Below are 9,303 nucleotides of genomic sequence, written 5' to 3'. Positions count from 1 at the left end.
GGAAGGGGTGGGATGGGTAGGGGCACTCATTCAAAGATGTCCCACCCAGAGTTCACACCCTAAGTTTCATTGAAAGGGTTCCCTTTTCACAAACATACATAAAAAAGTGTACCACCTTCTCATAGCTTGATGCCCAAGACAGAAGAATTTCCTCTACATTATTGGCAAAGTTGGCCTTATCATAAATCTCTGTTACTCTCTCTCTCTCTCACTTCAATTTGATTGCTACGCTTCTGTCTGTCTATTTTTCCGACCCTTTAAAATACAAAAATTTTAAATTTCACAACCCTCTTGCACGCTCAGAGAGTGAACAAGGCACGCCATTTGTGTATTGCAACCCAGTGTAACTCACTACACGTATATGAATTCCATGGAATTCCATAGAGTTCCATGTGATTCTATGGAACTCCATGGCAACTCCATGGAGTGTCTGTGGAGTTCCATAGAGTTCCATGGAGGGTCCATGGAGTTCCATGGAATTCCATGCAGTGTCCATGGAGTTCCATAGAGTTCCATGGACGTCCATGGGATTCTATTAAACTTCATGGAGTGTCCATCAGGTGTGTCCATTGAATTCCATGGAGTACTTGAAAATCTAATGTAACACATTGTAATAATGGGGTTGACACCAATCAGAACTTCACTGTACAATCTGGAATTTACATGTATAATTCACAGATTCTTTGTTGTAAGTTTTAATCTTAACCATGGCAAATTTTAATTAATCTGCAACAATAACAAATGGTTTGGAAGAAAGAGAAAGGAATTGTATACGTTGTCTATACCACAAGAGTGAGCTGTATTTTTTTGTATGTTATTTTAATTGGACATATAAAGACATAAAACCAAGATGAGCAACTGATGTAAGTATTTGCAACTGGCTTCCTTTCAAGGAAAGCTTTAATACTAAAAGACATGAGCTTACAATTTTATTATTGGTCGTACACTGAACTGCATTTGTGAAAACACTATTACTTTCAAACCTTCTTTGATGAATCTTGACTCCATTAAATGCCAAAAACAACAGCAATGCTTTGAATCATAATTCTAACGACCTTCCTGCGCAATGCTAGCTTTTAAAATTAGCAAGAAAGCGACTGGAGTCTGACTGAGTACCGGCAGCCATCTTGGATTTCATTCAGACTGGGAAGACTGGGCATGAACGAAGCCATTTTGGTCAGCAGATATGGCACTGCAGGCTCGGGAAAAGAGCGTTTCATTTTAGATTTTAGGCGGGATTCAAGCGTTTAGGAGACATTTCCTCTGGATTTTTACCTCAAAAAATGATGGATTAAAGCAGTAAATGTGGATAACTACTTTTAGAAAGAGGTAAGATTTCACACAATAATTTTGATGAAAGACTACGTGAAAATGTGTGATTTTATAGATCTTCTGGGCGAGTGCAATTCCCGGGGGGGGGGGGGGGGGGCACGTGACCCATGTTTGGGTATAGAGGTGCCGCCGGGGGTTTGAAACCCTGACCCTGTTTAGGACGAAAATAACCTTAAATACTGACCCTGTGTAGGACAGCGCCCTCTATTTTAACACCCTATTTAGGACAAAGGACAACATCTATCTCTTGTCTTACACAAGTGTTTATTGGCAAATAGTAATAACATTTAAAGGCCCACTGTTGCTTACCGGACGTGATGTTCCACGCATTGAAACGCGAATACTCCAATCACAACAGATAAAATAATACACTTCCTAGAAGTGATGGCGAAAAATCCCAAAATTTCGCATTAACAGCGGTGAACCTTAAGTGGAAACTTCATTGACATGAAGCATTGTTCACTAAAATAAATACAGAGTAACGTCTCTGATTTGGGATTACCAAATATAAGACGACAGTCTTGCAACCATACCCTGTCTAGGACGGGTCAAGGACAGACTGGCTTGAAATTATATACCCTATTCAGGGCAGAGACGCCAAAAACCATACCCTATCCAGTGGCACGTCCCCGTATAGCTCATATAGGGTAGTACCCCCCCCCCTCCCCCCGGGTGCAATTGCCCCTCTTGAATTTTATAGAGCAAATTCGAGATTTTTGAAGTAGACATTCCCTATTTATTTTTAATACAAAGCTTTCGCATTATTGTTTTTACGCCGGTAATAAATATTATTATTATTTGTAGCCGGTTTGATATAATGTCTTGGTATAAGCTGAAGACTTACATGATCTTGATTTGAATGAAGCATGGAGATCAGTTCATGATCAACTTCATGCCCATTGGGTGTATATTTTTGTAACTGTCACCTCAGATGTTAGAATGCACTCATTTTACCCAGAAACCAACAAGATCACTGTGACCACTCAGAAGAACTCACTCAAAGCGCTCAATTTTCTGTTTTACTACAGATTTTCAACTCAATATTGTTGTCAAGCCGATACTCAAGACTGTACTGAGCTTCAGAGTGAAGTCACCAAATCCTGCTCAACGAGATAAGTCGACCACTATGATCGTTGGACTCTATTTTAACTGATTCATTTTGTTATGAATCGTGCCTTTTGCTACTACTGTACTACTCAGGAACATTAATTACATGAATTTACATGAATGTAAAGCCTGATCACAGAACGGTAATAAATTCCAGTGTGTCCCTCAGTCACTACTTGTGGTCAAAGCCTTTAGTGTAATTTTAAGCTTTATAAATAAAGCTGTTTCCATTATTGGCAAAGCATGATCAGTGAAATATTTTCATCAATGAATTCCATGGATATAATGTCTTTCCATCAACTTCCATGGAAATTCATTAAGAATGCAGTTGTGTTCCATGGAACTCCATGGATCTTAATTAGCCCACGGAATTCCATGGAAAATTTTCTGTTAAATTCCATGCAGCAACTCCATGGAGCTATTTCCATGGAGCTCCCTAGCCTGTTGTTATTTCCATGGAACTCCGTGGAATTCCATGAAATCCCATGGATTTTCATGGAAAATTTTCCATGGAATTCCATGGAGTTCCATGGAATTTCATGGGGCTACATGTAAATTTCACATGGGTTCTTTTTCCGAGTTTGCCTGTGTCATTACTGAATAATACATCACTCTCATTTGTTCACCAGGCTTAAAATATTACATTACATTACATTATTTTCCTTTCATTGCACATATGCCACTCATTGACAATTTCCTTTCCTAACAGTATGCAGGATGTTTGTCCTAATTGAACCTAGTTTGATGGCTTTAGCTCCCACGAGTCTCCTGTAGCTCAGTGGTAGAGCGTCCAAACTAGTAATCAGAAGGTCTTAGGTTCGACTCCTGATAGGAGCACTCGGAATTTCTTTTTATGAGTTTGCCTGTGTCATTACTGAATAATACATCATTCTCTAATTTATTCTAGTTGTTCATGTTACTATCCTTCCACTCGTAGCGTAGCTCTCCTGCTCACCAAATAAGCTACACACAACCCACAATTTCTTGATTTATTCTGATGAAGGGCTTAAAGCTCAAAACTGCAGCTCTAGGATCTCTTTACGGTAACCAAGTTACCTGACCAACTCAGTTGTGAAGAACAAACATTCATAGACCACATGCTAGGTTCATATGTGATACGTTATGTGTCCTGCATACTGCCAGCATGAACAACTATCTCTAAAGTGTTGTGTGGTGGTAACAATAATTTGCTTTTAAGCAGGTTTATTTTCAAGCAGTGTATAATAAATAATGTTTCCTTTTTGCAATGATTTGTACAGCGAAGCTCTTAGTGATCTGCACATTGATGACTTATTGGAACCTGAAGGATATGATGTGCTACCAGGTTTGATACAATATACTAACAGATTCTTTATTAAGTTAGTATTATTATTACTTTTTTTGTATTTTGTCATTCAGTTGTTCATTTAGTGTTTGTTTTATCCTCTAGCCATCCATCTGCCTGCCTGCCCTAAGTTCCATTCCATCTGTCCTTCCTTCCTTCCTTCCTTCCTTCCCTACTTCCTTCCTTCCTTTCTTCCTTCCTTCCCTTCCTTCCTTCTTTCCTTTCATCCATCCTAATTTTTTTTAGCCTTCCAACCGTCTTGACCTTTCCATTCATCCTCACTTTCTTTCTTTCACCCTTCCAATCATCCTTCCTTCCTTCCTTCCTTCCTTCCTTTGTTTCACCTGTCAATCCATTCTTTGTCTCTTCCTTTTAAACTCGTAAATGCGCGCGTGCGCGATGAACGAGTTATAGCGATGGTGGACTTTTTGACTTGGTTGGTTGGTTGGTTGGTTCTGTCGTTAACTTTCGGGCATGCGCAGTGAATGAGTTTCAAATTCAATTAGTGGGAAAAAACACGCGAAAATTTTCTGTTCACGGGGCATCAGAATATTCTCATTCAATCTGTAGAGAATAATTTGACAATCATTTTAGTGTAAGAATGGAGATTTTTCGTTGAATCTGAGCAAAGTTATAGGTTTTTTCATTTTTTTCCACAAAGTGTGGTGTCTTTTAAGAATTTAAAAATAATTTAATTAAAAAATTCAATTAGTGGAAAAAACATGCGAAAATTTTCTTTTCATGGCGCATCAGGATATTCTTACTCAATCTATAGAGAATAATTTGACAATCATTTTAGTGTAAGAATGGAGATTTTTTGTTAAATCTGAGTAAAGTCATAGGTTTTTTCGTTTTTTTTTTCCCACAAAGTGCAGCATCTATTAAGAATTTAAAATAATTTAATTTAACAAATATAATTGAATTTAAAAATAATTAAATTAAAAATTCAATTAGTAAAGTGTTGGCAAGATCTTTGAATAAACAAGACGAGCATTTACGTGAACTGCGTTAATGTATGTTTAGCACTAGTGGCCTTATTTGTTGTAGGCCTCACCGATTTTTTAACCTATCCTCCCTTCGCGATTGAACTAACTGAATAGTTTTACTCAGAAATATTGCGTGATATATTGCGTTGAGCTACTTGAAAGTTTGCCGTCAAAAAATATTTCCCACCAGAAAATGTCTGGCTGAAAGAAGCACTCTTAACTGGTAAGTTCACTGCTAATCATAACTATTTGCATACATGAAAACTCGACATCTTTCATCATATTTTTGCTTCTCATACAAAAGTATTATATCAAGTAGATTAGCTTAAAAACATTAGTTTGGCTGTCAGTTTTCATGCGAAAGCGGAAAGTGCCATGTCACGCATCAGTGATGTCGTAAACAAAATTATGCAAATTTCTGGTGAAATGAACAATTTTAGTTTTCTTCAGCTTTCATAGAGGTTTCAGAGGGAAAAAAATGTTTCATTTTCGCAGTTTACATCAGGTAATTTATGGGAAAGCAATAGGACGCGGTCGATGAATTTTCATCAGCTGTTTAATACATACCGTGCAGAATTTAGTAAAATGCATGTGTACAGGATCAAAACCTTTTTGGTACGCTCATTGAATAATGAAGCAAAATACAGACAACTAGCTTTCATTGAAATAATTCTGACTTATTATTTTAGCAAGAGTTAGTCATATTTCAAATTATTTTTACTTCAAGATTGCGTGGACTGAACTCCAAAGGAAAAATTTCACGCATTTATGCCGGGCATGAAATGTAATGCCACACTTTGTTCAACAGATGTCCCTTCGTGAGATCAGCTCGAGCAAAGTAGCCGGCATAGCTGGCGGTTTTTATGGGTGGGCTCACCGGAAAGCCGGGCACGAGGGCCAAAACGATTTTTTTAGTACAAGAATGGTTATTTCTCGTTACAGAATCGGGCAAAGATATAATTTCTTTTAGCTTTCAAGGAAGTGTCCGTAGCCGTCTTAATTTCAATTACTGATGTGTTATCTGCATTCACGAGTTGGCTCACAGGAGCCTTTGATTGCCTTAATTCCTTCCTTCTCTCTATCCATCCATCCATGTATTCATCCATCTTTTGTTTTTAATTAGTTTTTCACTTCTTTATTTCTTTGTTTGTCTGTTCATCTGGCCATTAATATTTTGTTTGATCATTCATATTTTTATTTCAATTATTCAATAATTATTGGTTCATTCATGTTAACCTTTGTTGATTCATTTCTTTACCAGTATTTTTTATGAGATTTTTGTCCCTCTTCCAGATGCTATCAAACAGAAGAGTAGTTCTCTCATGACTCAAGAAAGATGGAAACTTGAAAGAAGCTGAAAATAACAAAGAAGGTACTTGCCTTAATTATTACAATATTATATTTTATTTTTTATTTATTTCTTTTGCCATACTTTAGATTACAAATGGCAAGGAAACCTTAAGGGCGATTTAGACGGTACGATTTTGCCTACGATTTGTCGCATGCGACATGCTTACGCCATGCCTACAACACGAATCGCGTCGTGTAAATCAACCTACAACATCCTTACGACAGACGCACACAACACGAAAAATGTCGTAGGATTTTAAAACATGTTTTAAAATCCTACGACAATCGTAGGTAAAGGCAATGTTGAGTGGCGAAAGTTGTGAACGATTTTTACATGACACAAGCAGCGCGCGCTCTAGAAATCGCATGCGACAGTCGTAAGAGAAAATCGTACCGTCTAAATCGCCCTTTAAAGAAACCACAAGGGTTATTATGTTTCTTAGATTCCCACACAAATTACCAGATTGAATGTACTATAATATAAATGCAAGTCAAGAGGATGAAAAGAGAGAAAAGACTACACAAAGAGAAAACTTTAGATACAACTGGTATGCTTGTAAGGCGGGTGCCTCCGTTTGCTAAGTACTGCGCACACGTTCTGCGCATTCTGAGATAGCAACCTGAAAAAGTTGGATTTCTTGACAGCGGTGCCTGCTAAAACAGAGATACATGTACTTTTGTGCGGTTTATAAGTACATGGGAAAGGCAGATCTTGGTAAGGGTTTTGGGATCCGAAAAGAAAATGGTCTTATTTAAGGACGGTGCATACTAATACAGAGGTATTTTCGCATGGGTTATGACAATGCTGGAAAAGCAGATCTTAGCATTAGGGCAAGGGCTTTTAGGGGTAACCACGCATTTTTCAGAGATAATTAAGCTTCAGTTTGGGAAAAAAATGTCATGTATTGCTTTTTATTCTAGTGCGTTTTAGAATAATTTATTGTTTCTTAATTATCTCTAAAAAATGTGTGGTTACCCCCAGTTTTCTTTTTGGATTCCAAAAGCCCTTGCTAAGATCTGCTTTCCCGCATTGTCATAAACCATGCGAAAATACCTCTGTATTAGTATGCACCATCCTTAAATAAGACCATATACACAAGTGATTGTTTTGTGAATTCACAGAGCTGACCAAGGTTGGTTCCAAGGTGGAAGAACTTTTGTTGTCTCTTGCCAAAATACTTGAGGAGGACAAGAAACGACAGAAGGAACTAGAGGTTTGTAGAACTGTATACTTAACATTTACATTTCTGCCTTTGCTGCTGTTATGTAGCCAAGAATCTTTACTCCAAGTGGTCTCCCTCCATGAGACATTGAAGTGGGTACCAGCAAACTGTTAGAAAAACCCAACAAAATGCTGGGAATATTTTGATGATGGATTAGCCTTTCATCTGGGGCAGTTGTGGTTTCACTCTAAGCTTTTTATATTCTTAAGCATCTTAATGTTGGCATCAAGATCTTAACTTCTGCTCTACATGTAAGTTGCACTTTAAGCTCTCGCTGGCAGTTGTTGGACTCATGCAGACCCTCTTTGAGCTTTTCCCATAAAATTATAATCCTTTGCAAATTTCAGGTAAAATTAAAAGTAAGTAAAGTAATTTATTTAATATGTCAATAACACTGGTGGTGCTTGCACAATCTCCCAAGCCAGAGGCGCATGAGAAAGTACTTATGACAATTATCCAGTTGGAATTTGATAATGTCGGTTTTTGATTAGAGGGGAAAACTGAAGTACCCACAGAAAAATTCTCAGAGCAAGGACGAGAACTAACAACAAACTTAACCCACATGAGGTTGAGTCCTGGAATCGAACCCGGGCCACATTGGTGTGAGGTGAATGTTTTTACCACAGCGCCATCCTCTGTAAATGTCTGGCAAAGTGTAGTGGTTGTTTTGTCTCACAGAGACTGACTGATCACAGTCCTTCCTAAAGCGCATTTTACAACATTGCCAAATGTGACAAATTGGTCTCCGTGTTTGTTTTTGATAATCTCTGCGTTGATCCCCAAATAACTATTAAGGATGTACTGTGAAAGGGCCAATGTCTAAATATTACCATTTTTGTATAGAGGTAAGAGATGAGATCATGAAATTTGTTAATTTACAAACACAAGCTTATTCAGCTATACAGCTGATTCCAGCAAGATCTTGTTACTTTGCTAATATGGAAAATTACTTAATTGAAAGTTCCACTTGAAGTAAGAGCATTATTGAGCATCGTCTGAGGGCAATATTTGAAATTTGTCTACCTCAAGTCCAGTCTTACTTTCCTTAATAATTATTATTTATTTCTCTTAATTTATAGGAACTTGCTGGTCCAATTACCCCTCCCCCAGACAGAGAGAATTTTGAAAAAGACCTCGCACAGTGCCAGGAGTCACACGTAAGTAGGATTTACTGCAATTTTTAGCTGCCAGTTGGCATTGCCAGGTTAAATTGTTCCAAACAGTGTTCCTTTAACGCATAATTTTACTTCAAAAGTTTGGGAGAGAAGTGTGCAAAATCTCAACAGGATACAGAACAGTGAGTTGACAGTGAAATCTTGACATATTTTTTCAGATACAGACAAACACAGAACTTCTCAAGGTGTTCAAGGAACATAAACATAACTTGGACTTGTTAGTTGGACTGTCAGAGGGACTGCTGGCTGCATTGTACATGCTGTGAGAGTTCAGACCCACCTTGTGCAGCATTTATTTAAAACAATACCAAAGTTCACACTTACGGATTTGGCCCACAGACTCAAATGTTAGAACCACCTTGTACAGCATAATAAACAGCACCACAGGAAAGTACTGCCCAGTAGCTTTCATTTGAATGGTCACACTTAAGGATTTTATACACAGACTCGAAAAGTTAGAACCACCTTGTACAGCATCATAAACAGCACCACAGGAAAGTATTGCTCAGTAGCTTTCATTTGAATGGATGCACTTCATCCACAGACTCGTGCGTGGGGTATGGGAGAGGGGTAGAACCACCTTGTACAACATTATGAACAGTACCTCAGGAAAACACTGCTTGTAATCATGATTCGAAAGTTAATTGTTCCAACCTCTTTTTATGTGGTTAAATACAAATTCTTGATCTATAGTTTGAAGTATTTTTCTTTGTTACTTTTTATTAAAAATAATTTGTAGCTAATAGTGTGCATGTTATCTCTTTTAAGCTCCCATTGATGATGGCGCTGTGCAGCGACTAAGCTAG

At 37.8% G+C, this 9,303-nt stretch overlaps 1 long non-coding RNA gene across 1 annotated transcript; it reads left to right on the top strand.

The window, feature by feature from the left end:
- Positions 1-369: 369 nt before the first annotated feature.
- Positions 370-8,479, top strand: LOC146447461 (uncharacterized). The gene is made up of 5 exons (XR_014861839.1): positions 370-1,329; positions 2,361-3,763; positions 6,043-6,121; positions 7,222-7,313; positions 8,402-8,479. It is a non-coding gene; the product is annotated as an uncharacterized LOC146447461 (long non-coding RNA).
- The last annotated feature ends 824 nt before the right edge of the window (positions 8,480-9,303 follow it).

This window comes from Pavona decussata, unplaced genomic scaffold, assembly GCF_977016875.1.
Source record: "Pavona decussata unplaced genomic scaffold, jaPavDecu1.1 SCAFFOLD_2212, whole genome shotgun sequence".
NCBI lineage: Eukaryota > Metazoa > Cnidaria > Anthozoa > Scleractinia > Agariciidae > Pavona > Pavona decussata.
The sequence above is the reverse complement of the archived record's forward strand: the minus strand, read 5'-3'. Positions and strand labels throughout refer to the sequence as shown.